This window comes from Eschrichtius robustus, chromosome 11 (assembly GCF_028021215.1).
Source record: "Eschrichtius robustus isolate mEscRob2 chromosome 11, mEscRob2.pri, whole genome shotgun sequence".
NCBI classification, from domain to species: domain Eukaryota; kingdom Metazoa; phylum Chordata; class Mammalia; order Artiodactyla; family Eschrichtiidae; genus Eschrichtius; species Eschrichtius robustus.
Genome location: NC_090834.1, coordinates 98,206,824 through 98,232,371, shown reverse-complemented (window position 1 = coordinate 98,232,371; position 25,548 = coordinate 98,206,824). Strand labels below are relative to the sequence as shown.

The window sequence follows — 25,548 nt, the reverse complement described above, 5'->3', positions numbered from 1 at the left end:
CAAAGGCAAATCCCAACAAACAACCTGAAACAGAAGGGGAGAGAGGTGTGCACCCTCCCAAGGGGGCAGCCCCTACTCACCCCCTGCCTGCTCTTGCCACGTAGGGGCCTATTTGTCAAGGAAGGGAGAAATCTAGAGTTTTATGCTACATCTCTTTTTCAACTGGTTACAATCCTCTTTCTGTTTTCTGTTTTGTTAACAGAATTTAAAATTTTGAAATATATATACAGAAAAGTACATAGGTCTGAAATGTACAACTCCATGAATAGTCACAAACTGGACACACCTGTGAAACCACCAAGCCGAATAAGAAAAGGAAGAGACCAGCACCCAGAAGCCCCTCATGCTTCCTTCCGGGCCCTCCCTGACTTCTGCCCAAACGGAATCAGTGACTTTTAACACCATAGCTTCACTTCGCCGACTCTTGAGCTTTATATAAATAGAATCATTCTGTGTAGATAGAATTCTGTATAAATAGAATCATTCTCTTTCACCTCTGTTGTCTTTTGTTCAACATCAGGATTCTGAGATTCCCCCCAGATTGCCATCAGCAGCAGGAGTTCATTCATTCTCTGCAGTGTAGTACTCCCATGTCCATTCTACCATTTATAGACATTTGGGTTGTTTCCAGGCCCCTCAGAGAGAATGAAGCTACGGACATTCTTACACATGCCTCTTGGAGAGCATGTACGCATGTACGCTTTTCTGTTGGAAAGAGTGGAATAGTTGGGTCATACGGTATGTGTATGTTTTAGTTACATTTCCCAACATTTTAATGTTGGGTCAGTTTCATGTTTTAAGCATTGTGCACCTTAAACAAAATACATCTGCAGCTTGGATCTGGCCTGCAGGCCACCACGTTGCACCTTTGGCCTGTGCGCTTCATTCATTTTAGCCACTGGCCAGACCATCTTCCTTGGTGCCTCACAAATTCATATGATACAGTGGGGGAAATTCTCATAATCCCCTCCACCAAACTGCTGAGTGAATGAGGCCTCAGTAAGCTGTCAATGGCTGTCCTTCAGTGAGTGTTTCTCTATGACAGCGGTCCCCAACCTTTTTGGCACCAGGGACCAGTTTCGTGGAAGACAATTTTTTCCACAGATGGTGGGGGGGGGGGGATGGTTCAGGCAGTAATGCGAGCGATGGGGAGTGGCAGATGAAGCTTTGCTCTCTCGCCCGTCGCTCACCTCCTACTGTGCGGCCCGATTCCTAACAGGCTACGGACCGGTACTGGTCCACGGCCCGGGGATTGGGGACCCCTGCTCTACGAGGATGAAATTACATTGAAATCACTTGAGCAGTCTCTTCAAAATACACATGCCCAGCACTGCACTAGTACCAACCGGACTTCCTGAGAATGTGAACAGCCAGGCATGATTATTTTGAAATGTAGCCCAATTAAGACCCACTGCCTGAGGCCATAGAGCACAAAGCCAGTGACGGCAGAGCACCCAGGTTCCCAGTGGCTAGGCTCTACCTAGCACCCCAGGGTTCCCCAAATCTACCCTGTGGGCTAGCACTCCACCCCCCTGCAACTGTAACAGACATCAATAATTGATCTTGGCACTCCTTCCTGCTGAGCCCGAATAACCCAGCCTCATCTACCCTTCAGCAGGCCCTACCAATCAATCAGGGTTGGCATTTGAGATGAAATGTATTTGCCACACCTGCTATTCAGTGTTGGCCCCCGGAAACCCTTGCCATTTTCTCAAGTGGTTCAGCCTTCTTATTCCCAGGATGGGTAAGAAACAGAGAAAGAACCAAACCCAAGCCTGGCCCCATTCTTTAGCTTATTTGATTCTGATTCCCACGCCAACCCTACGATGCTTGCCTTGAAGATAATTTATGTCTGCCCTGGGGTGTTTTGGCTACAGGTTTTATGGGTGGCAAACAAGCCCAGAGAGGGCTAGTGCCTTGCCCCAGGGGAACTTGAAGCATCTCCCCATTTCTAATTCAGGGCTCTTTCACTCTACTCCAGGGGGCCTCTCACAACCAATTAGGAACTACTGGAAAAGCCAGAAACACGATGGTAACCTCATTCATCTCAAACCAATCACATCTGGTTCACTTCTCCCTGCTAAGCAGTAAACAGCGGAGACAGCGCCCAGGCTGGCTGCAGGCTGGGATCTCAGCTCAGAGACAAGGCCGCGGCCAAGAGCCGGTGAGGAGTCATTCTCACGCTGATCCCTGGGCTCTAAGAAAGAGATTTTCCTTAATGAGGCTGAGATTGGTGATCCGACATCACTAAAAATTGCCCTTTTCCAAAGCAATAATCCACACAAACCCAGGGAGGGGCTCCAACGTGCAGGTGCTTCCAGCAGCAGCCCAGGGTGGCCTCTGTGGTCCCACCACTTTCTGTTTTTATTAACATTTGCAGAAAAACTCACAGTGTGTTTTGCTGCAAATGAAAACCAAGCAATCTCATTTTCTTCCCTCAACCAGGCCATAGGGCTCCTTCTTGCTCTTCTCCCCTCACTCACGCTAGAATTTTTTTCTTAAGCTCAAAAATACTAAAAGTTCCCTAACATCTGCAGACCTGACTTTCAAGGTCATTTTTAGCCAAAGGTGCCCGAAACTTGAGTCCTCGGATTGTGTTACAACGGCATCTCCTCCCTCAGGAACAGCTGTGTCTGCACCTCCAAGTCTTTGCCTTCTATGGAGACTTGGGGCTTCCAGGGGTGGCAGAGGAAGGCACCCAGCATGCCCGTCCACATCCACATCAGGAAGTGAAGGCCAGACCAGAAACAGTTGCAGCGTTTGGGAGACTTCTGGCTACTCCCAGAGGGGGCAGGACTAACGCGACGGGAAAAAGGACCCAAGGGCAACTCAAGATGTGAGGAGTTCCTATTCCTGCACACACTTCTCTCCAAACTTCTGGGGACTCATGTTCATGGCAGGGGCCCGACTCGGTTACTCAGCCTCCTACCAACCTGCACTGCTGTTACCTAGTTTCACATGGAACGGAAAGAAGTATCAAGGCTTTACCAGCCCGAGGTCACACACGCCAGAAAGTGGCAGGGCCAGAATCTACCCATGATGGCCTGACCCAAGGCCCGGGCTCTAACCACTGCCCCACAAGGCTCTCTTCCCATTACCTACTGAACTGACCGGAATGGACTTTGCCCTAATCCCATTCCTCCTCATCCCAAAGATACAGTCATCTGCTGCCTTCGACATCACACTTATTTCCAACGAGGCTCTGGATGACACCTTAAGGCCCAGGTTCAGGGCCCAGCAAAACCCACCCAAGTGCACACAGGTGTACGCGTACATGCGACATCAACTCCTGAATTCCTTGTTGGGGGGGAAAGGTGCTGCTTCTGTTCACAGCCTCCTGTAAACTGGCAGGAGAGACAAGACTACAGATGTGAGCTAGGAAGATGACCCGCCACTCCCCATGGCGGGGCTCTTAAGGACAATGTTCTCTCAAGAACCTCTAGGTACCGAGGCAAAGACAGTCTCAGAGAATCAGGCGGCATCAGGAGTGTGAGGGTCGGGAGCCCCGCCAGGACCCGGTAAGAAAGCATCTCCGGCAAAGGGCAACTTTGTATGGCAGGGAAGGAGGGCGAGGTGGGTACTGGAGAGGCTGTGTCCCCGTCAATCTCTGCGTGGTAGCAGTACCAAGCCTGAGTCACCCACATAAGGGGCAGGGGATCCTCCAGGTGAGGCCAAGAGAGCAGAAACTCCGCGTCCTCAGAGGGAGGGGCTGAGGGGGCCTGAGACTTGGGAGAAGCTTGGGAGGTGAGAAGAGTGAGCGAGAGGGCCCAGCCTGAGTCAGGGACCCAGGAGAGAGCTCCTCCTGGTGGGTATGGCTCAGGGGCTTCAAGACCAGAAAAGACTGTTGTGCAGTACTGGACTGGACGGTTACACACCCTCTGGATGTACCGCCCTCCACCTCAAGCCTTCAGTACTAGTCGTCCCTCGAGACTGGTTACAGGGCTTCCATGGATAGCAAAATCCACCAATGCTCAAGTCCCTCATATAAAATGGTATAGTAGGGGCTTCCCTGGTGGCGCAGTGGTTAAGAATCCACCTGCCAATGCAGGGGACACAGGTTCGAGCCCTGGTCCGGGAAGATCCCACATGCCGCGGAGCAACTAAGCCTGTGCGCCACAACTACTGAGCCTGCGCTCTAGAGCCCGTGAGCCACAACTACTGAGCCCGCGAGCCACAACTACTGAGCCCGTGTGCCACGACTACTGAGCCTGCGTGCCTAGAGCCCGTGCTCTGCAACAAGAGAAGCCACCGCCATGAGAAGCCCGCGCACCGCAACGAAGAGTAGCCCCCGCTCCCTGCAACTAGAGAAAGCCCACGCGCCGCAATGAAGACCCAACGCAGCCAAAAATAAATAAACAAAATAAATTTATTTTTTAAAAATGGTGTAGTATTTGCATATAACTTACACCCATCCTCCTGTATCCTTGGCATCTCTAGATTACTTATAGTACCTACTACAATGTAAATGCTATGTAAATAGTTGCTGGAGTGTGGCAAATTCAAGTTTTGCTTTTTTGGAACTTTCTGAAATTTTTATTTTTGAATATTTTCAATCTGCAATTGGTTGAATCCACCAATGCAAAATCTGTGGATGTGGAGGGCTGTCCGGACACACAATGGAAGAAAGAAAGAATGAATGAACGCCTACACCAAGCAACACCAGGAGCTCCTTTTCTGCATTCAGCAGGCCTCCCAGGCAAAGATCCCCTTACAATGGAAAAGGTGGGGACTTGCAATGTTTCAGAAAAACCCTCCCAGTTTCCCATATCCCTCCAACCAACTGGGTGATCTATGGAATTCCATAATCTCAGCACCTCAGGTCTCCCTTCCATAAAACGGGGATTAGAAATCTCACCACAATCAGACTGTGGGGCATCAAATGAGATCATATACATGGGTCTGCTGGGTACATGGAACAGTTCTGCTGTGCTTCTGGAGAGGAAAGGGAATGAAAGAGGGCCGACGTGGCAGGTCACTCCAAGCCCAGGACCCAGTGGATCCCGCTTGTGCTGTCCCTTTTTCTTCCAGATGAGGAACCTGAGGTTCGATTAGGATAAAAAACTTGCCAAGGTCATGCAGCTTGTGAGGGGCAGAGCCAGGATTTGAACTGTGGGATTCAGAAGCTGGAATTCCCACTTGCTTACGGCCCTACTCGAATGCCACCTGGACTCTACAGCTGCCTTCAGAACTCCTCTTTCTCAAAGAACATTTAACTTTAATCCCGTACATTCCTCCCCAGCAGACATGCACACAACTTTATTTAAATATATTGTTATCATTATTGTTTTGCCAAAAAGATTCCTTATCGGTGAGATCTTTTTCTCTGCACACAAACACACACACGTACCTCTCCAGCAGGTTTGAATAGACCTTTGTGAGTGGTAGGGCTACTTAGAAAGAAAATTTGCCCATTATATGAATTCAATTACGTAGCAACCACTTTTTTAAGAGCATATTTATTTGAGCTTAGTGTGCGGCGAATCATCAGACATTTTCTTTCTTCGAACTCTTTTGGGAAGAGAAAATGATCAAGTGAAAGGGAGGAAATGTTATGCATATCATCCCAGCTATTGAGAATCATGCTGATGGGTTTTCCTCCCGCACTTTTAATTTACTTAATACCCCCGCTTCCATGAACAACCACGCCTCGGCTTCCTGAGTGCTTGTCTCCAGAGGGTTCGAGGCTTTCCGGTTGTAGCCCCCACTGCAGACTCTAAAGGGAGGTTCTAGAGTCAGAGGGGACATGGAGGACAAGCAGCCCCACCCCCCCGTGTATGGGCGCGATGTCAGCGGTCCTCCGCGGACACGAGCGCTAGTTGGAGCCCAAACGGGGTTCAGCTCCAGGTTCTGACTCTCTGGACTCCCAGTCCAGGGCTCTCCCCATCTCTTCAGCTGTGGACGGTAAGGACGGCAACTCAGGGGTTGAGTCTAGTCTGCGGTCCAGCCCTCTTGGCGACCCCGCCCTGCTCCCCCAGATCCCAGGCCTCCTTGAGCCCATCAGGCTCTGAGCTCGGCCCCCGTTGTCCCCATTTGGTCTCTGGGCTCTGAGGCGGGAAGGGTCCCCGGGACAGCCGCCACCTGTGGCCCCAGCGCTCTCCCCTCCGCAGCGCCAAAGCTTCATCTCCTCAGCCTCGCAGAACCGGCAGGCAGTGGCCTCAGAGCTCGCTCTGTTTGCCTTGGCTCCGCGGCCTGCTTCCCCAGCAAGAAGCCGCTAGAAAGGAAAATAAAACAACAACAAAAAGCCTTTTGATCTGCCAACGGACGTCCCCGTCCAACCCTGGAGGAAGGTGGAAACCACCCTCTGTAGTGACCTGCTGGCCTCCCTCTCACACGTGTTCTCCAAAGGGCCCCAGGGTCTTTCAGAGACCCCACCTAGCCCAGGCTCCTGGACCCCATGAGATGAAAGGGTCAAAACGACATCTGTGGGGACCAAGTGGGGATGGGCAGGGGGCAGGAAGAGGCCAGAGAGGACCAAGCAACTATGGGAGAGAGATGGCCATTGACCCAGCTGGCCACTCCACAGTAGGTGGTCTCCACAGATTGTCTGCTGGGTGGAGCGGCAAGAAGAAGGTGTGTTCCAGAAAAGCAATTCAGTTCGCCCGTAGGGCATCAGGCAAAACATCACGGCTGTCCACGCAGGGATATACTAGGCATCCAACACAAGAGGACGCGGTAAGTAACTGACACGTGAGCTGTGCCTCTCCCCTACCCCATGGTCCACCCTGGAGACCCCCTACAGCTTCAGGGGACAGTTCTGCTCACTCTGGTAGCCCCTACTCAAGCACCTCCTTTGGTCTCTTGGCTTGAAGGCAGCCTGGAAGCTTCCAGAAGTTGATGTCCCCAGGAGCAACCCTCAACCAATGAGAGACGGAAGTCGGTGACCACTCACTGGGTCGATTCTGAGGTGTGCTTCACACAGTCCCTGGGAGAGTCCCCAGTGGGACAGGGCCCCAGGTGCCCACAGAGGGAGGCTGCTCATTAGGGCATCTTTCGTTGGCTCCCCTCCCCTCCCTGCCCACTCACCTCTCTGGAACCAACCTCATCATATATAAACTCTATGTACCCAGATCCGTGCTCAGGGTCTGTTTTTGGAAACCCTCAACTAAACCAAGGCAGAAGTGTACATGCTAAGACAGAACAATTGAAAAAATGCAAGATGCAGAGTCGAAGGGATGGAACACCGCAGGGTATATAGGAATGGCAGGCACCATGTACACAGCTGTGGTCATTTACTGGGAGAACAACTCAGCAGGGACAGGGGGCTGCTCACACTGGTTGTCTCTCGGTGAGGAGACTGGCTTAAGACTCAAGTTTCCATTGAATATGCTTTTGATCTATTTCCGTATTCTCTTACTATGTTTACTCTGATTATTTTTTTCTTAGGTCTTTCACCAGTAAAAAGTGATTCGTTTCAAAGAGCTTGTGATAACTCCTGGAAAATCAAATAAATGAAGTACGGAGAGGGAGAAAATCCCAGAATCGATAATCCCCCTCACTTCCTAGAACCCTCCCACTTCCTTCTCACCTCCTGGTACCCTTGGTCTCCCTCTCAGCCCACATGCAGGACAATAGGTCCCAATACCCTTAGGGGTTTGACAGCTGCCATCGAACAGGGGATTAAGGACTGGAGGGGAGCAAAGGGCCAGGTGAGAGGCCTCCAAGACCCCAGATCCTGATTTTCTCCCACTCTGGCTGTTAAGACATGGACTGGCTCCAACAGGGAAGACCCTGGTGTCCCACAGAGGAGCAGAGCCAGGGAACAGACCATGTAATGCTGGAGAGCGGGCTTGGGGTTCAGACCTCCTGAGTCATTGAAAGAGATGATTAAATTAAAATGAGGCTTTTAGGGCAATCTGACTAATGCCCTTATAAGAAGAGATTTGGACCCCCAGGGGACACCAGAGGTACACGTGCACACAGGAAAGTCCCTGTGAGAACAATGAGAAGGCAGCCTTCTGCAAGCCAGGAAGAAACCTCAGAAGAAACCAAGTCTGCCAACACCTTGATCATGAGCTTCTAACCTCCAAAACTGTGAGAAAATAAAATTGATAAGAATTAACTTATTTAGTCCTCACAACAACCCAATAAATTAGGTATTATTTTTAGTCCCATTTTATGGATGAGAAAATGATGAACAGAGAGGCTGAGTAACTTGCCCAAGGCTACGGAGCTGGTGAATGGTAGAGCTGGGACCGTAAACCATTCTATTGGATGAGATTAGACTCGTTAAGTGCCTGGCACACTGAAAGTGATCAGTAAGTCAGCTGCGCTCATTACCCAAGACAGCCTGAAAAAGACTGGTCTACAAAGGGAAAAATGGAGGGAAGCATTTTGTGAGCACCTGACAGGTGCCTGGGATGGATGAGCAAAGACAGACAGGCTCCCTGCCCTCCAGGGGTTATGCTAGAGTGGGGGAGATGGAAGTTAAATAATCACACAGACGAGTCAACAGTTGCCCAGTCGTGACTAACTCCTGTTAGGGAGGGGATGGTGGAGCAATCAGAGTCAATAGGTGGGAAATTTGGCCCACTTGGGAGTCCAGGAGGGCTTCTTGGAGGAGGTGATGGGATCCAAAGGATGAAGAGGAGTTGGGTAAAGAGGGAGGGAAAGCATTGCCGGGATGAGGGAAGAGCATGCAGAGCAGACCTGTTTGGGTTGGGGCAAGGTGGCTGGTGGGCTGGAGCAGAGGGAGGCAGGCCTGGGTGGGGGAGGGGCAGAGGCTGCAAGAAAGCCTTCTGAACACAGGTGAGAATCTACTGAAGGGCTTCTGAGAGAGAGAGCGAGGCGGCTAGCACGATCACATTACACAACAGATGTTTTCCCTAACAAAGTGTGTAAGTCGAACTTCAGTAAACTGAATTTTATTTTTAAGGCAGTAGGGAGGAACGGGACTCAGCGTTAATCTGTCTGTAAATTGGATGAGGATCCTCTGATCCAGGTGGCATTTTCATAGATCCGGCCGCCTCGAGTGAGGTACACCTGTTAGGTTGTAATACCGGAGGAGGACTGGCCTTCCATGTGTCAGAGTGTGGGCGGGCATCTCTGCTGGTTGAGGCCGTCTGTTCCCCCATAAGTCGCAGGGACACCTGATACTGCAAACGTGGCTTTCCCCAGGGAGCCACCACACAGCCTGTTTCCTGGTGACCACAACTTTCCAGGCCGCCCTTCCCCATCTCCTCCTCATCCTCCAGGCTTTAACTTGTGCTTAATTCCATGGGGAGGCCTTCGCTGCCCCCGCCCCCAGATGTAAGTGCCTTTCATGAGTTTGTCCTGGCACCCCTGGCTCCCCACTGGGTTTGTCTCCATGCTGTCCGCAGTGCCCCCACCTAAGGGGGGTTATGGGTAGAGGCCTTGGTGCATAGCAAGGAAGGGTGCGATCCCTAAGAAGCTATGACTAAGAATTCATCATTCATTCCCTCACTCATTCATTCTGCATGTATGAACGTCTACAGACATCTATTCAATCCCAGGCACTGAGCTACACACTGCAGGCTCCATGGAGACTGAGAAAGACAGGTCTCTGCCCTCATTCCATTGAGGGAAACAGATCATAAATAAAATAATTAGAATAATTCCAACATTCATTGAATACTTTTAAAGTGCCACATTCAATCCTAAAAGATACATTTATGCATTTTGACCTTATTTTATCGTCATAAAACCTTATGAGGGTGATCATTTTGCAAAATATACAAATATTGGATAATTATGTTGTACACCTGAAACTAATATAATGTTTTATGTCAATTACACCTCAATTAAAAAAAAAAAAAAAACCTTATGAAGTGAAATGGTCATACAGGGACTTCCTTGCTGGTCCAGTGGTTAAGAATCCACCTTCCAATGCAGCAGACACGGGTTCAATCGCTGGTCGGGGAACTAAAATCCCACATGCCACAGGGCAACTAAGTCCCCGTGCTGCAACGAAAAGACCCTGCATGCCACAACGAAGATCCCGCATGCTGCAACCAAGATGCGACACAGCCAAATAAATAAATAAATATTTTTTAAAAATATAAATAAATAAATAAATAAATAAATAAATAAAACGGTGGTACAGAGAAGTTAACTATCTTGTCAAAGGCCAAACAGAGGCCATGGACTGTGGGGGAACTGGGACTTGAACCCGGGCCCTTATGTTCAGAACTCCTAACCCCGATGGCGTGTTGCCTCTTATGCTTTCAATGCATGGGGGTGAGGCGGTGTATCCGAACCCTCGGCCTCCACAGCTGAGCCTCCAAACCCTCCTGGGCCCCTGTGAGATGGGCGCCAGAGCTGGGAGCCTTGGCTATTTCCTCCTAGGCCCCCTTCTCTTGATGAGAAGTCCAGACGACGTGCCAGGGAAGAGGAACCCAACTTGCCGACATCACAGTGACTTCCGGTGCTAAAGGTGAACCCAGGATAAAGAGCAAGAACAATTCATCTGGACCAGATATTTTCAGCCTGAGAGGAGATGGAGACGGCAGGCAACTCCAGAAAGACAAGTTGAGAAAAATGTAAATGGTGCCTTTCACGCAGTCCTTTCAAATCATTACTTCTCGAAAACATCCTATCTGCAATTGGTTATAATTCACATGCACCCATGTTTCTTAAGCCCACACTAACACCCAGCACCCTTCCAGACCTGTTGGGAGGGAACAAATATGGAAAACAGCATCTGACAAATGTTAGCAGTGGACAAAGTGTGTTTGATGCAGACACTTACTCTTTTGATGCTTATAACTAGGCCACGAGGTGGGTATAAATCCCCACTTTATTGACAAGAAAACTGAAATGTACAGAGATTAATTTACTTGTTACTTACTAGTTGTATAGTTGTGTGACCTTGGGCAAATTACAATACTTAGCCTCTTGGGTTGGTTTTCTTGGTTGTTAAATGGAGCGATAACAGTACCCACCTGTTATGGATTGAATGGTGTGCCCCACGTATCCTAACCCCTGGTATGTATGAATGTGACCTTATTTGAAAACAGGGTCTTTGCAGATGTCATCAAGTTCAGATGAGGTCATTAGGCTCTAATCCAGTATGACTGGTGTCCTCATAAGAAGAGGAAAGACAGACACAGGGAGAACACCGTGTGATGACAGAGGAAGAGGCTGGAGTGATGTGCTCACAAGTCAAGGAACACCAAGGATTGCCAATAGCCACCAGAAGCAAGGAAGGAAGAACCCTCCCCTAGAGCCCTGCTGACACCTGATTTTGGACTTTTAGCCTCCAGAACTGTGCGAGGATGAATGTCTGTGGTTAGAAGCCCTCAGTTTATGGTACCTGTTACTGCAGCCCTAGGAAACCAATACATCACTTCATCGCGCTCTTGAGCTGGTCCACAGCTCTGCCCCAGTGTTTCGGGGGGAGGGACTGCAGAAGCTGAGGTCTGGGGGCAGGAGTGAATGAGATGTGTTTTAGGGACCCCATGTGCCTGACTCACAGCCTAACCGGCCTGCCTCCCGCCAGCACTTTTCAAAGAAGCCGGGAGCATCCTGGTGCAGCTACAGTGGGAGGCCACTCTCTCAGCGCCCCCAGGAACAAGCATCCACTATGCCAGGGGGCCACGGGCCACCTCCGAATCCCGTCTTGGGGAGCCAAACTCTCTCAAAGAGCCCTCCGCCCTGGTGTCCAGCCTGCCAGTTATTCCTGTGAGGTCTTTTGCAGGGGACAGTAAATCCCCATTATTCTAGGGGTGCTTGTATTTTGGCTGGAGAAGCACCTCATTCCCCTGGGGGCTAAAAACTCAGACAAGATGAGTACCCTGGGCTGGTCCTGCTGAAGAGAGCCCTAAATGTCAGGCACCAGGTGGCGGCGGGCTGCCCCCCAGGAGGCTGAGGCACGCTTGGCCAGCGAGAGTGCTGCAATCTGTCCCAGCCGGAGAGGCAGCGACACGGGAGGGGGGGCTCCTGTCGGCAGCACCCTCAGGCCCCGCGCCCACAGTGGTAATTAGACGTGAAAAGACGAGCCTAAATCCAAGGGCTGGGGCTCCAAATTCGTCTCCCATTTCAAATGGAAGCCGTAGTAGTTCAACTCTTATGAACTAGAGAGCCCAGCCCCAGGCCACCCAGGATGGGAGCCCAGAGCCTCTCCATCCAAGAGATGGGAGTGACAGGCATGTGTGCGGGGGCGGGAGGGGGGGCACTTGGAGCCTCTCCTCGGGGTGCTGGCCCCTTGCCAAAGGCATCTCTCGTTTCTTACTCAACTGGGCGAGGAGCGATGTGTACACATATTGATACCTACTAGGTGCCAGGCACTTGATCAGCTTTATAGCTTTCTACATTCTTCCCATTTTGCAGAGGAAAAAACTGAGGCTCAGAGAGATAAACAAGTGCTAAGTAGAGGTGTCAGGATTCGAAGCTAGGTCTGACCACCTTACTGTTCTCAGAAAAACAGGGCTAGAAACCCTCATCCGGCCCCCTCTCTTTACCTGCCCAACCCCACAAGGAGCGAAAGGGGCCGGCAGGAGACTGCATAGATGGGACAGGAAGCATAGGTAAACTTCTGTGTCATTTGGGGGACACCCCAAAGCTTGAATGCACAGCAGTTCCCAAAGTAGTGTATATGGGGCCGAAATTCCTATGGCTTTCACTATGAATATTTAGAACTAAGGCTTCTCATGCCCCTACACTACTCCCTCAGCTTTCAGATAGTTCCTGCAGCCTCCCTCCAGCCTTCTATCCCCTTGGCCCTTCTCCCCCTGCCCCATGCACACACACAAGATGAATACAGAAGCTCTTCCCCATTAGGGTATGGGAGGAGGAGATAGGAGCAGAAGTAGGTGTTGGAGGGTCCTGGAAGAAGTTCTAAGAGCAGTAAACTTCAGTAAGGCAAAGGAGGCCATGGGAGCTCTGGGGTGAAGGTCAAGGGTCTGGCTTAGTGCCCTTGCTGTGTGCTTACTGGCCAGCCCCTTGGCCTCTCCGAGCCACTCCCCCTCCAGTGTATTACGGGCACTATATGATCTGTCCAGAGATCATTTCCATGTACATGGTCTGTAATCTCTAAAGAGCAATGCACGTCAGGGATCATTAAGGAAAGGAAGCGTCCGTGTTTTAAGGACTATGTGCCAGGTCTATACTAGAAGCTTTAAATGCATCATCTCAGTTAATCCTCAAAGTACTCTATCCAGGAAATATAAATGCAGGGAGTTACTGCTCAGTAAATACCCAGCCTCCCTTGCAGCTGGTTTCGGGCCAGGTGACAGTTCTGACCAATGGACTGGAGCTGAAGTGATGTGTGTCACCTCCAGGGGACACAGTGGAGCGTTAGTGTGCCTTTTCCTTTGCCATTGCTCTCTTCGCCTTCTGCGGTAACCATGGATGCCACATCATCCTGGAAGTGCAGCTACGAACATGGTGGAGTCACCATCCGCCTGCGTCCCTGAGTAACTGTGTACAGCAGAGATCCACGTTAGACAAGTAACATGAGTGAGAATTAAACCCACTGAGAGTCTGGGGTCATCTGCTGTGGCTGCTGGTGTTACTTAGTTTAACACTGTTATTGTTGCTATTATTCTGCTTTTCACAAATAAGGAAACCAAGGCCACATAGCCAGTAAATGGCAGAAACAAGATGCAAGTTCACATCTGTGACTCCAACACACATCCTCTCTCAATTACAACCTTTTGTTGCTGAATAAGATCATCCCCTTCCTGTAAGCAACCTTGTCCCAAAAAACTCCTACCCCTCAGTGTCCCCAGGATGGCTGAGTAATCAATGCAGGATGAGAAAAGAGAATCTCATAAAGCACTCTGAGCCTGGAAAAAGAGCAAAAGCAGGGAGGAGGGGGCCTGATCGCATCTCAGGGAAATCTTTCCTGGGGCTTTGGAGCTCACAGGAGGTTTCGATAGGAGAGGAAACATCACAGAGTGGTTTCGAGCACAGAAGGGAGAATCAGATCAACCTAGGATCAAATTCCAGTCCTACCACTTGCTCCCTTGATTTTTCTGAGCCCTACTTTCTAATCTGTAAAATGGGGACAATATCTGAACCAACTTGGAGGGTAGAGGTGAGATGAAGCGTTGTCTAGCTCCTGGCCCATGGTGAGCACTCCCCAAATGTCTGCCATAGTGAAGATCATCACTGGGATGGCTCAGAGAACAGCCTTTGCTGGAGGGAGATGAGGCCGAGGTGCAGCCAGAGGCTGCCCCGCCAGGATGGCTGACATAGCCCAGACAGCAGACCTGGCCCAGCTCACATCCCTGCAAAAGACCGAGGGGCAGAACACAGAGAGAGAAGCGGGGCCAGCCAGACATAGTGCAATGCAGCAGAGGAGCCAGATTATTTATTTTAAAGTCGAAAGTGTCTTCTAGGAGGATGGCCTTTTATTTGGGTGAATCTGGGAGTTGTTTATCAGCTTAAACTCATTATCTGCACATATGGTCTTCGTACTATAGTTAAGGGTGGGAAACAAAGGATGGAAGGGAAAAGATGGGCATATACTAGCTGATGAAATATCATCCCTCAAGTGCCAGTAACCAGGATATGTTCAGTGACGTCACATTGGGCTTCCTGCCACAAGGATGGGGCTATCATGAGAATACTCACAAGATTTTAACTCTGGAGTCCCTCAGTGAGGCAGGGAAAGGAAGAAAATAAAAAAGAAAGAAAAGCAATTTGTTTTATTCACCCTTGTCTTCCATCTCAAAAGCAGACACACACACACACACATACACACACACATGCACACACACACTGTGCCCAAAAATATCAGAGCTGGAAAGGATCAACGTTGATCCCTCCCTCCCATTTCACAATAAGAGTATTAGTAATAATAATAATAATGACAATGATGACTGAATATTTGTTGAGCATTTACTACCTGCTGGGCACCGTGCTAAGTGTTTCCCATGTTTTATCTCGCTGACATTTCACAACACTCTGATACAGTACAATTAGTCCCATTTCACAGATCAGGAAACTGAGGCACCAGAGGTTGAATGGCCTAAGGTCACACAGCTAATAAGTAGAAGGAAGCCGACATTCAAACCCAGGCAGCCTAACCGCCTCACAATGCTGCGTCTAGAGAAATAGGGAAACTGAGGCTCAGAGAGGGGCGGTGAATCACTCAAGGTCCCACAGCTCCATGCATAACAGAATTGGGGCTAGAACACAAGTCTCCTTACTCCTGGTCCAGCTGGTCCAGTGACCTTTCCACTCCATCCTGTTGCCAATCAGTACGTACACACACGCATAGGACTAGTGAACATGCTGTTGCTCATCTCCAAGTTGTTCAGTTACTAATTAAACCAGCAGTTTTGGGTACAAACAAGGGGCAAGGGCTGGACCTTAAGATAACAAGTGCTGAGATGAAAGAACTGCTTTGCCAGCTGCAGACACTGGGACCCATCTCCCTCTCCCTCTCTTTTTAATGAGTGTTACATTATCTGCACACAACCCCACCCCCCAGTCAGAGCACTGATGCGGGTCCAAGGTGGCAGCCCATGCAGCAGGAGGAGCCCAGGCTGGCGGGTTACTTAACAGCATCAGATTGCAAAAATACCCCATCAACCTATCATCTGCTCTGGGGGACTAAAGTGCTGGTTTCCAAGGCCCCCTCCCTTTGCTGTGTCCCAGCTGAGCATGAACAAATGTTCCTGATTTTCCTTCTCAATGGCTGATGAAATAGACCAGAAGAGCTGCCCTCTGGAAAGAGGGGTCCCTAAGAGGGGCAGTCCAGCCCCCACTCTTTGCTCTTCCCAGGAAAGAGGAGGGAGTAAAAGCTGCACAGGCCTCCAGAGAAAGGTAACATGCAAGCTTGTGGACAGAAATGGGGATCCCAGCAGGAACTGATCACCAACATCACCCTCTCCGTCCCCAAACCGCAGTCTGATGGAGGACAGGCACCTGGTTCACTTTGCCGTGTCGTGGCGGAGCGGGGCAAGACGGCCGGGAGCGGCGCCCCCCACTGGACAGAAGGCAGAGCAGGGCTGCCTAGCGCCCTAAAACGTTAGACTCTCCTGACTTTAAGTTTCAAGCCCCCGCCTCCTCCACCGCCACCCCGGCCCCAGACCATTAAAAACTCACTAATTCAGGGAGCTGTTTCCAGGCTGACAGGGCAGTTTTTAAAGGAGGAGGGGGTACTTCCTGGATCAGCCCAAGGTGTCCTAACTCCAACTCCAGATGAACTGATGCTTCTAGAAAGTGGCCTGGAACTTTCACTGATATACCGCCATTTCAGCCTCGGGCTGGGTAAAGATACACCAAGGGTCTGCCATTTGAATGGATGTGGGGACCGGACGACCAGGAGACACAGTGCCCAAGACCTGAAATTTTGCTGAATCAGAGATCTTGGAGTTTGCCTGGAAGCAGTCTGAGTCCACACATGATACTCCACATCCAAACAGGGATGTCAGCCGTCCCAGGGGGTCTCAATTCCCTCCCATCTTCGGGGCAGGTTGGGTGTGAGTGGGGGGCAGGGAGCAGGGGTAGAACGCAGAGCCGCCAGCCCTCTGGGGGCCCCTTGCTCACTCCCAGTGTCCAAGGGCAGGGCTGTTCCAGGCAGGCTTCCCTCCACAGAAAAACTAGAGTCATTAAAAACAAAACAAAACAAAAATACAAAACAACTCCTTTTGTTTTCTGGCCCCATGGAATGTCTTGAAGACAAATACAGAGACAGCAGCGGGCTTCTCCACCCTTTCCTCTGTCTCCTCCCTACTCATCCGTCCTCTTCTATTCAAAATAAAAACCATGCTGATCTTTCTTTACAGCAACTTTGTCCTCGAGCAATTTGAGAGCATCCAACGAAAACATTTGCTACACTGAAAGCAAGAACCTCAGCTCTCTTTCAGGGACTACCCTTTTCCATCACCTTTGCAGGGGACTCTGGGGACATGAGAGGGGGGAGGGGGGCTGCCCAATGAGCTCACATTGGCATCCATGAGAAAGATGAAAACTTCCGCCAGCCGCTATGAGGCCACTGCACGTTCTTTGATTTGCTCATTTGTACTCACTTGGGGTGCAGGGAAGAGGGAGGGAATGAGAGAGAAAGATGAGGCCACAGTGCCTTCAGGGTCCCTCCAATGTCGAACAGCCCACACGTGACAAAGATGATGCTCTTCATAGATGCCAGCAGCCGTCTGGCTCCCTGAGGCCTTGGCACAGACCCACAGACTCAACACGCAGGGGCCCTGAGGTCCCACAAGGGGAGACGTGGCAGGTTTCCACCAATAATTGTGAAATGACCACATGAATGTGGCCTGTAGACTCCAGACCCCAAGAGGAGGGGCTCTTGTTGACTAAGAAATTTACCACTTGAAACTGGACTGCTAAAGTTTTTAAGGGCCCCCATCAATCCCACCCTGTGCCTCCCAGTTTATTTGTGCCCAGAGAGGGGATTCACCCCAAGACCCTCAACCCACCCACACCAGAAAGGGATCTGGCCGGATCCAGGGAACAAAGGTACAACTTTTACAAAAAGGGTGCATTCAGCGGTTTGGGTTTCAGACTCCAAAGAAACCTCAGAAAGTTAATGCTCCCATACACTTACTCCACACCAATTCGCTGTTAATGTAAAGTTCCCCTCCTTTTTGCTTTTCTGGGGGTGAATTTTTTATTCACCCATACATCCTGCCGGCTCCCCGAAGAAAAACCAGCTCCTGACAGCCAAGCTTTCCAATACACAGCGCAGTTACAACTGGGGGCATCCCAGCCTCACACTCCGACCCTCTGCCCCGTTCTGGCTGGGGTGGGGTGCTCCTCAGGGCTGGCCCCTCGTGTGTTGGGGGTTGGTCTGCGGTTGTCGGTCCTGGATTTCGGTGCATTTGTCTCGCAGGAACCAGAACTCGCCTTCCTGTGGGTGAAACGGCCAGGGAAGGGCGCCCCCTCGCGGGAGCGAACTCACCTCAATCCAGCCGGGACTCAAAGCCGGCGCGAAGCCACCCGTGCCCTCCAACCCTCCAAGCGGACTCCCGCTGCGCCCCCTAAATCTGGACGTGCTGGAGCCTCGGATCCAACGAGCACCCAGCGGAGTCGCCGCTTCCCCAAACCGCACACACCGAGTACGGAATAAAGGGGGCCCCGAAGGAAAGCGTGGCGCCCCCGCCCCGCCCCGCTTCCAGGGACTCCGAAGGCGACCAGCCCTCAGTGGCCCTGCTGGGCCCGGCAATCCTCACGGCCCGGATCCTCGCTCCCAATCCCTAGTCACTACCTGCCCCCCTACAGAGCGGCATGGCGCGCACCCCCTCCCTCAGGACGCAGCCCTCGCCAAGACCCCGACTTGTAACCACACCTGCCACCCCCACCATTCTGCTGCCCCACCCCCCACCCCCAATCACCCGCCCAGAGCGCCGAGCAGCGCTGCACCTGTCCCGGGGGAAGCCTCTGGCCCTCGGCGGATTCGGATGGGGGCGAGCACGTCTCCCCCGCCCCTTCCCCAGCCCAGCCGAAGTAGAACTTGGTTCCTGGGCTTCCCCAGGACCATCCTGGGATCCCCCCATTCCACCCCCACCCCCACCGTGCCCACCAGTCGCCCGGGGGGAGGGGGGAAGCGCGCTTGGGTCCCCAAGTCCCCGGGAGCGCGGCGGCGGGGCGCACGGAGGGCACTGAGGTGCGGAACCCCTACCTTCCAGCGGCAGTGGCCGGATCCCGCGCCAACTCCCGTCGGCGGCCGCGGGGGAAACTTTCCCCGGGAGGAGAAGCGCACTCGCAACTTGCTCGGCACAGGCTGCCTTCCCGGCGGTGGCGGCGGCGGCGCGTCCGGGGACCGGCTGGCGACAGGCGGCGGCAGCGCTCGCTCGGGGCTCGGGGCTAGGGCTGGGGCTCGGGCTCGGGCTCGGGCGGCCTCGCGCGGCTCCGCGGTGGATCGCTAGGCGCTGCGTCCGCCCCGCAGCCTGGAGCCCCCGAGACGCCGGCGGCAGCTGCAGCCGCCCGCCCGCCGGCCCCACCTCCCCGCCGCCGCTCCGTCCCTCCCTCCCTCTCCCCCGCGCTCCCTCCCCGCCCCAAACCTCCTCCCCTTCAGTCTCCAGTCGCCGCCGCCGCCGCCGCCGCCGCTGCCTTGGCGGCCGCCGTGAAAGCATGTCTCCTCCGGCGAGCTGCCCCACTTGCCCCCTCCCGGGCTTGGTCCCCGCCTTCAGTCCAGCATCCAGGCCTCGCTCCGGGGGCCCCTGGGGCCAACCTCTGCCCTTCTCCCCTTCTGTCACGCCTGCCCTCCTCCCCACTCTGCTCACGGGCCCTCGCTCCGTCTGAATTCAGGAGATCCGTAGGGGGAGTGGGGAGCTGGGCACGCGAGACCGGAGTACTGATTCCAGGGAAACTTCCACGCTGCCCCCCACCTCCGTGGCCGGACCGCAGGGCTGGGGGGTGGGATGATCCCCCATCCGGACCTCACTCCTCATATTCCCGCTGCCCTGGAAGGACCTGTTGAAAGCCAGGGGGATTCACCCTCCCTGGGCTGCTTTGGACCGATGCTGTTAGTAGAGGCGACTGGAGGGGTTGCAGCAAGAGGTGGGGGGCGCGGGGGTGCCCACCCCAGACCAGATGCAAACGACTCGATTGCAAGAGGCCAGACCTGTGTCTCCATCTCAGGGCTTATCTTTTCATCCTTGTACCACTGCCTTAGCCACAGGCCCCCTCCCCAGCCGCTGACACATGACTTCACCAAGACATTTAACCTCTGAACCTCTTCTGTGAAGTAGCTACCCACCGCCTGCCCCAGACAAAATGGACAAGCAAGCAGATCAAAGCAGACAGCCCAAGTGAAAGTGCTCTCTAACCCCCCAGAGGAGAGGGGCTCAGATTGCTCGCTACTTGTCCCTGGGCAACAATTTTTTGAGTCCCAGCTCTGAAGATTCCACACCCAGTGCCTGCCTGCCAGGACATTCAAACACACACAAGCTCTGCAGGAGGCCCCTTTGTCAACTGATTCGCACTAAGGAGTGAGTGACTGATAGGAGTCAACCTACTCCAGTCTTTGATGGGAATGTTGGTGATGTCAGGCCACAGGGCAGTATTTGCAGGGGCAGGAAGTCACTGCCTTTCCTTACCCACATTCCAGGAAAAGGATACATCCTTCTAAGGACTTGGAAGATGTCAGGTCCTTACAACTCTTTCACTGAGTAAATTGAGGAGGGCCTAATACAGTAGAGGTGTGGCTGGAAGAAAAAAACCTGGATCCACAGTTTTTAAATGGACCCAGAGTGAGCAATTCTTAACCCAAGGGAAGAAAAATCTCTACTAATGCAATTTCTGTAAAACAAGGACAAGGACAACTTGAAAGGGCTTCAGGCTCCACATTCACCCCTTCAGCTGCCAAAACAGGGTTGGGGGAGAGGCTGACCATTTGCGCTGAGAAACCTCACAGGCTCTTGTTTCTGGAATGCTGTTGGAAGAGGCCGTCCGTGCGCGCCTCCTTGGATGCAAGGCACCACATAAATTTAAAGAGGGGGCTTCCCTGGTGGCGCAGTGGTTGAGAGTCTGCCTGCTAATGCAGGGGACACGGGTTCGAGCCCTGGTCTGGGAGGATCCCACATGCCGTGGAGCGACTGAGCCCGTGAGCCACAACTACTGAGCTTGCGCGTCTGGAGCCTGTGCTCCGCAACAAGAGAGGCCGCGAGAGTGAGAGGCCCGCGCACCGTGATGAAGAGTGGCCCCCACTTGCCGCAAATAGAGAAAGCCCTAGCACAGAAACGAAGACCCAACATAGCAATCAATCAATTAATCAATAAAATAAATCTTTAAAAAAAAAAAAAAAATTTAAAGAGGAAAAAAGCGTGAACCTACCATGAGGGTGCTGGGGCCCAGGAGGTGGAGGCCAGGGGCAGCGGGAGGGATGGATGGAGTTTCTGGGGATCCACAGGATTGGCAGAAGCAGGCGGGAGGAAGCGGGAGAAAGGAGCACAGGGACGTGAGGACAGGGCAGGCCATTTGGACAGTCAGACACCCAGCTGGGAGGAGAGCTCTAGTTCCAAGTCAGAGTTTCCCAGACCTCAGCAGTTCTCTGCCTCCGTTGAGAATCTGGCCCTATCTGCACACCAGGTAGAACCATTTGCTTAATCGCTTTCTTTAAATCAACTCTTGGGTTTTTTATTTGCTTGTTTTATCTTTTTTTTTTTTTTTAAGTAAGTGTGCTTGTTTTACAAAGAAATGTTACAGCATTACCATAAATGGAAAATGGGCATCACGTTACTATAAATAGAAGGTAACCATAAAAATGAATACAATGCAAATAAAACGGTGTTATTAAATTCTAGAAATATATATTTAACCACAGTAAAAAAAAAAAAAAAAAAAATCCAACACAATACTGCTGCTTAGGGAAGGTGTGAAGCCAGAGGCCCCACTGTCTCTGGAAAAGGGGGATTAACAAGGATAGAAAGGTGTTAAGGACACAGCAGCAATAAACCAAGACTCCAAGTTGTGATCAAAAGGGCTGAGAGTTGGAAAGGGATGCCCACCCCTCCTTCCCAGGAGGTCTGTCAGGGTACTGAAGACCCCTTATATCTCCTTCACTATCTCTACTGCCCCACAATCAGGAAACACAATTCTGAATATATTAGCTAAGAAGTACTTTTTGGCCAAAGTCAGGAACCCTAAGAGTTTAGTCCTGGATGAGAGAAGGTGATCCGGTTTACAGAGAGCCGGCCTCCCTCCTGCTCACAGGATGGTCTTGGGGAAGTCCTGCCTTGTCTGGCCTCAGTGTGGCCACCTGCACCACAAGGGCCCAGGGCAAATGGCTTCTAGAATCCCTTTTGGTATCCTCTGATAAAAGCAAGAAAGGAACCAAATTTGTGGCTTGTTGGGAAACAGAGAGGGAGAGGTCTTTACTGAGGAGAGAGGCTGGAAAAGGGAGAAAATGCTGGGAGCGGGGAGGGATGAGGGTCAGCAGTCCCCAAGAGGGAGTGAAGGTAGTGTTAAGACCACTGCTGACCAACTGGAGTCTAGGTGGTCATGAACCCAGAAGTGGCCTGGCCCAGAAGGTTCTAGATTCCCCATTTGCCCACCCTGGAAGGAATCTTGTGGAGAATTCACTGTAATCCAACCACTTCATCTTACAGATGGGGAAATTGAGGAAGAACCACAGACTATCATCTCCTACTCGTGGTCAGAGAGCTGGGCATTGAACCAGGCCTCCTGACTCCGAGGCCAGGGCCCTTTCTACTCCCCTGGTGTTTGGGGGTCTAGTAGAAATAGTTCTTCTGAAAATATTCACCTCTTCTCCAAGGGGGCTCTTAGACTTCATTTTTCCCTGTCATCTGGGAAAAAAAAAATGTTGAATTGGCGTGAAAGCCCCAAACTCACCTGAGTGTGGCCAGTTGGGCAACCCAGGTACTGTGCTCCAGTCGCTGGCACAGGACACCTGGGGTGAGAAGCCACACATCGGTACCTTGGGGGCACTAATGCAGAGCAAAGAGCCCCAAACCACGAGTCCACAGACCGAAGTTCCAGTCCTGGCCATCTTGACAATTCCCTTCCCTCTCCGGGCCTCAGTGTTCCCATCGGTAAAATGAGTGAGATGTTTGGGCGGGATCAGTGGGTTTCAAGTCAGGCTGGCAGTTCCCACTCCTAGGTACCTAAAGATCGTGGAAGAGGGAGGGAAACTTCCCTCCCAGCTTTAGCCAGAAGCAGGTTCCCTTCTCATCTGTTTTGTACGCTGGTGTCTCACATAAGATTTCAAGGAGAAAGTGTCCTTCACTTAAAAAGAATTCGAAATCACTAGATTTGCTTCTAACATTTATAAATTTATGGCTAATCAGACTGTAAGCCTCTCAAGTACTGGGGCCCTGCCTTGTCCATCTCCAGGGCCTTTGCACCTGGCAGAGCCAGCGCTCAGGGGACGTTGGGTGCCACTTCCTAACTGTGCCACCTTGAACTGCCCACTTAAAAACTCTCTGAGCCTCAATGAATTGATGCATTTCTAGATGGGAATTGTAAACGCACCTCTGGCATGGGGTGGCTGTGAGAGTCTCATGGAAAGCCGCTGGCATATAATAAATGTTCGGTCAAGGTGAGCCTAACGTGTGAATGGATGGCTGGATGAATGCTGGCCGGGCTGGATCCTTTCCCCAGGAGGTATCTTGACCTTCCCACCTAGCTTTTGCAAGGCAGTCTGCATTTCAAATATTTAATCACTGCCTCCCTGATTTTTTTATGAATTGTCTCTTTTTATATGTAATTTGCAATCATTTCTCCCAAAATGACAGTTCATTAAATGTACAACTGAGTGTGATTGAATTTGTTTATCTTTGCCATGATTGTCATAGAAATAAATTTGCAAATCCTAGGAACATCCTTTGGAGCTTTGATGAATATAGTTTTGACCCTCCCAGACCTGGACCTGTTACAGGGTCCCCCTCTTTCTCTCTTTTTCTCCCTCCAGCAAGCTACCCACAGACACTGGCCAGCCTCTCTGAGGTTTTCAGCACCAGGCCCAAGGGCCTGTCTGCCAAGGTCCTCCTCCATCCCCAGGAATGCTGCTGGCTGGGAGCTGGAAGAAAGGGAAGGCCCATGTGCTCCCTCCCCCCAACCCTCTGCAGGAAAAGAGGTGGATTCTGGATGGTTGCACTGGGAGGGGCCCAGGGTCAAGCTTCCTCTGGATGCTTTGTAGCCCAGCTTTCCAGAAAGCAGCTCCCTGGAATAGATCCTGCCAGATAAGGATACTTCTGAACCCTCATCATCACCTTCATTTTCTTCATTAACTGATAGTAAGTAATGCAATACTAGTAGCTACCATTCATGGAGTGCTCACTTGGGTAGAAGCTCAGGTTATAAGGTTGGATAAACCCAGGTTCAAAGCCTGGCTCTTTTGTTTACCAGCTGTGTGCCTTTGGGCAAGTCACTTTCCCTCTCTGTGCTTTACACTCCTAATATTTAACAGGAGGAATGTGTACTATATGCCAGGCATTGTGATAATGCTGTTAAAGCACCAGCTCGCTAAACCTCCAAACAACTCCATTAGGTAGGGATGGCTAGGAAGCCTGTTATACAGAGAGGGAAACTCAGAGACCTCCTATAAGTTGCCCAGCAAAAAAAGAACAGGGATTCAAACCTTTCTCTTTTCATTACCTTTGGAACCGTATGCTCATAAGACAGGGAGAGAGTGCTAGGCAGGGAAGAGGTCAGGAGAAGACCTGGGGCCATCCTGGCATTGAACTTTCTGGCTGTGTGACCTTGGCCAAGTGGCCTAACTTCTCTCAACCTCCCTCTTCTTTTGTAAAGGGAGATGATAGCCTCTACCCCACAGGGCAGTTGTAAACATTGAAGGAGATGATATCTGCAAAGGGGCTTTGAAAACCAGAAAGCAAGTAACAAATCTAAGTTCTGGGTTTTTAAATCATCTTTATCATCCATGTTTAGAACTCAGGGTCCCCCCCCACCCCGGCCCCGGTACAATTCAGTCATCCAATAAATATTCGTGAAGGTGCAACTGTGGATCAGGAAATGGCTCCATACCTGGACATCCAAACCTGAGTAATAACAGAGAATGTGTACGGTCCCTACCTTCATTTGGATGACTGAACAATCAACACAATCGAAAATTTTTAAATTTAAGACTCATCTTGTGCAATAGCCCTCTTATTTTACAGATGAAAACACTGACGTTAAGTCCAGGGTGGGCAGGGGGCCACTTATCCAAGATCTGCCAGCAAGTTGACTTCAGGGTTTAGGGGAATTTGGGTCCTGCTTCCAAATGGGTATTCTTTTGACCAAACCACCTGCCTCATTTTCTGCTCTCAGATGGAGTGGATGACGTCTCCCCTCTATGAACTATTAGTCCCCACACCTTTGCTCCCTAAACTAAGAGTCTACGTCCACCCTTTCTACTCTGATGCAAGCAACTCCCAAAGAAGGGCTTGGCAATGCACTTTATTGGTCAATCGGGGGCCTCAGGCAACATCCAGGAATTGCCCTAGACATGGGCCTTTGGCCAAGGGCTCTTCCGCCCATGGGCAGTGGACACCTCATCTGGGACATTCAAGCCAGCAAGGAAGTCATGGAGGTTAAGATCAGTTTCCTTGCAGTGTCAGCATGTTGCAGCTCTTGGACTCCAGGCCAGGTTAGACCTGGGCTGTGACTTAACTTCCCTGAAGATCAGTTTCCTCCTCTGCAAAATGAAGATAGTAACTACCTCTTGGGGTTTCGGAAGATTCATTGAAATAGCACACGTATAGTGCTTACAGCGGGCACAGGGTAAGTATTCAAGACTGTTCTACCTATTTTCCTTGCAGACCAAGTCTCACTGATGCACGAAGCATTGCGAGCCTACTGTGTGCTTAGAGGGAGGCTAAGCTGCAAAGGCCACAGCCAAGAACTTTATCGAGCTCTTACTAAACCCCAGGCACCTCACTAAACACTGTACCTCCATTTATTCCTCCCAAAAATCCTATGAGGAAGAGTCTATGATTGTCCCCCTTTTACAGAGGCTTCGAAAACTGAGGCTCAGAGAGGTTAAGTTGCCTGTCCTCGACGCCCTAGCTGGTGAGTGGCAGAGCTGGAATTTGAACCCAGGCAGTCAGTCATATTCCAGAGCCCAATTTCTATATCCTGACTCACTGCTTCATGCTCATGGTCTCTGTTTTTCCCAATAACCCTGTGGTTGTTAGTATTGTCCCCATTTTACAGATGAGC

The 25,548-nt window shown here is 51.3% G+C and overlaps 1 protein-coding gene across 1 annotated transcript in view; it reads right to left on the bottom strand.

The window, feature by feature from the left end:
• The window catches only part of TSPAN18 (tetraspanin 18), a 180,834-nt gene extending 162,123 nt beyond the window's left edge, over positions 1-18,711 (bottom strand). The window contains exon 1 of the mRNA XM_068554708.1: positions 18,548-18,711. The gene's annotated coding sequence lies outside the window, so the exon portion shown is untranslated. The remainder of the gene's footprint in view (positions 1-18,547) is intronic.
• Between the last annotated feature and the right edge of the window lie 6,837 nt (positions 18,712-25,548).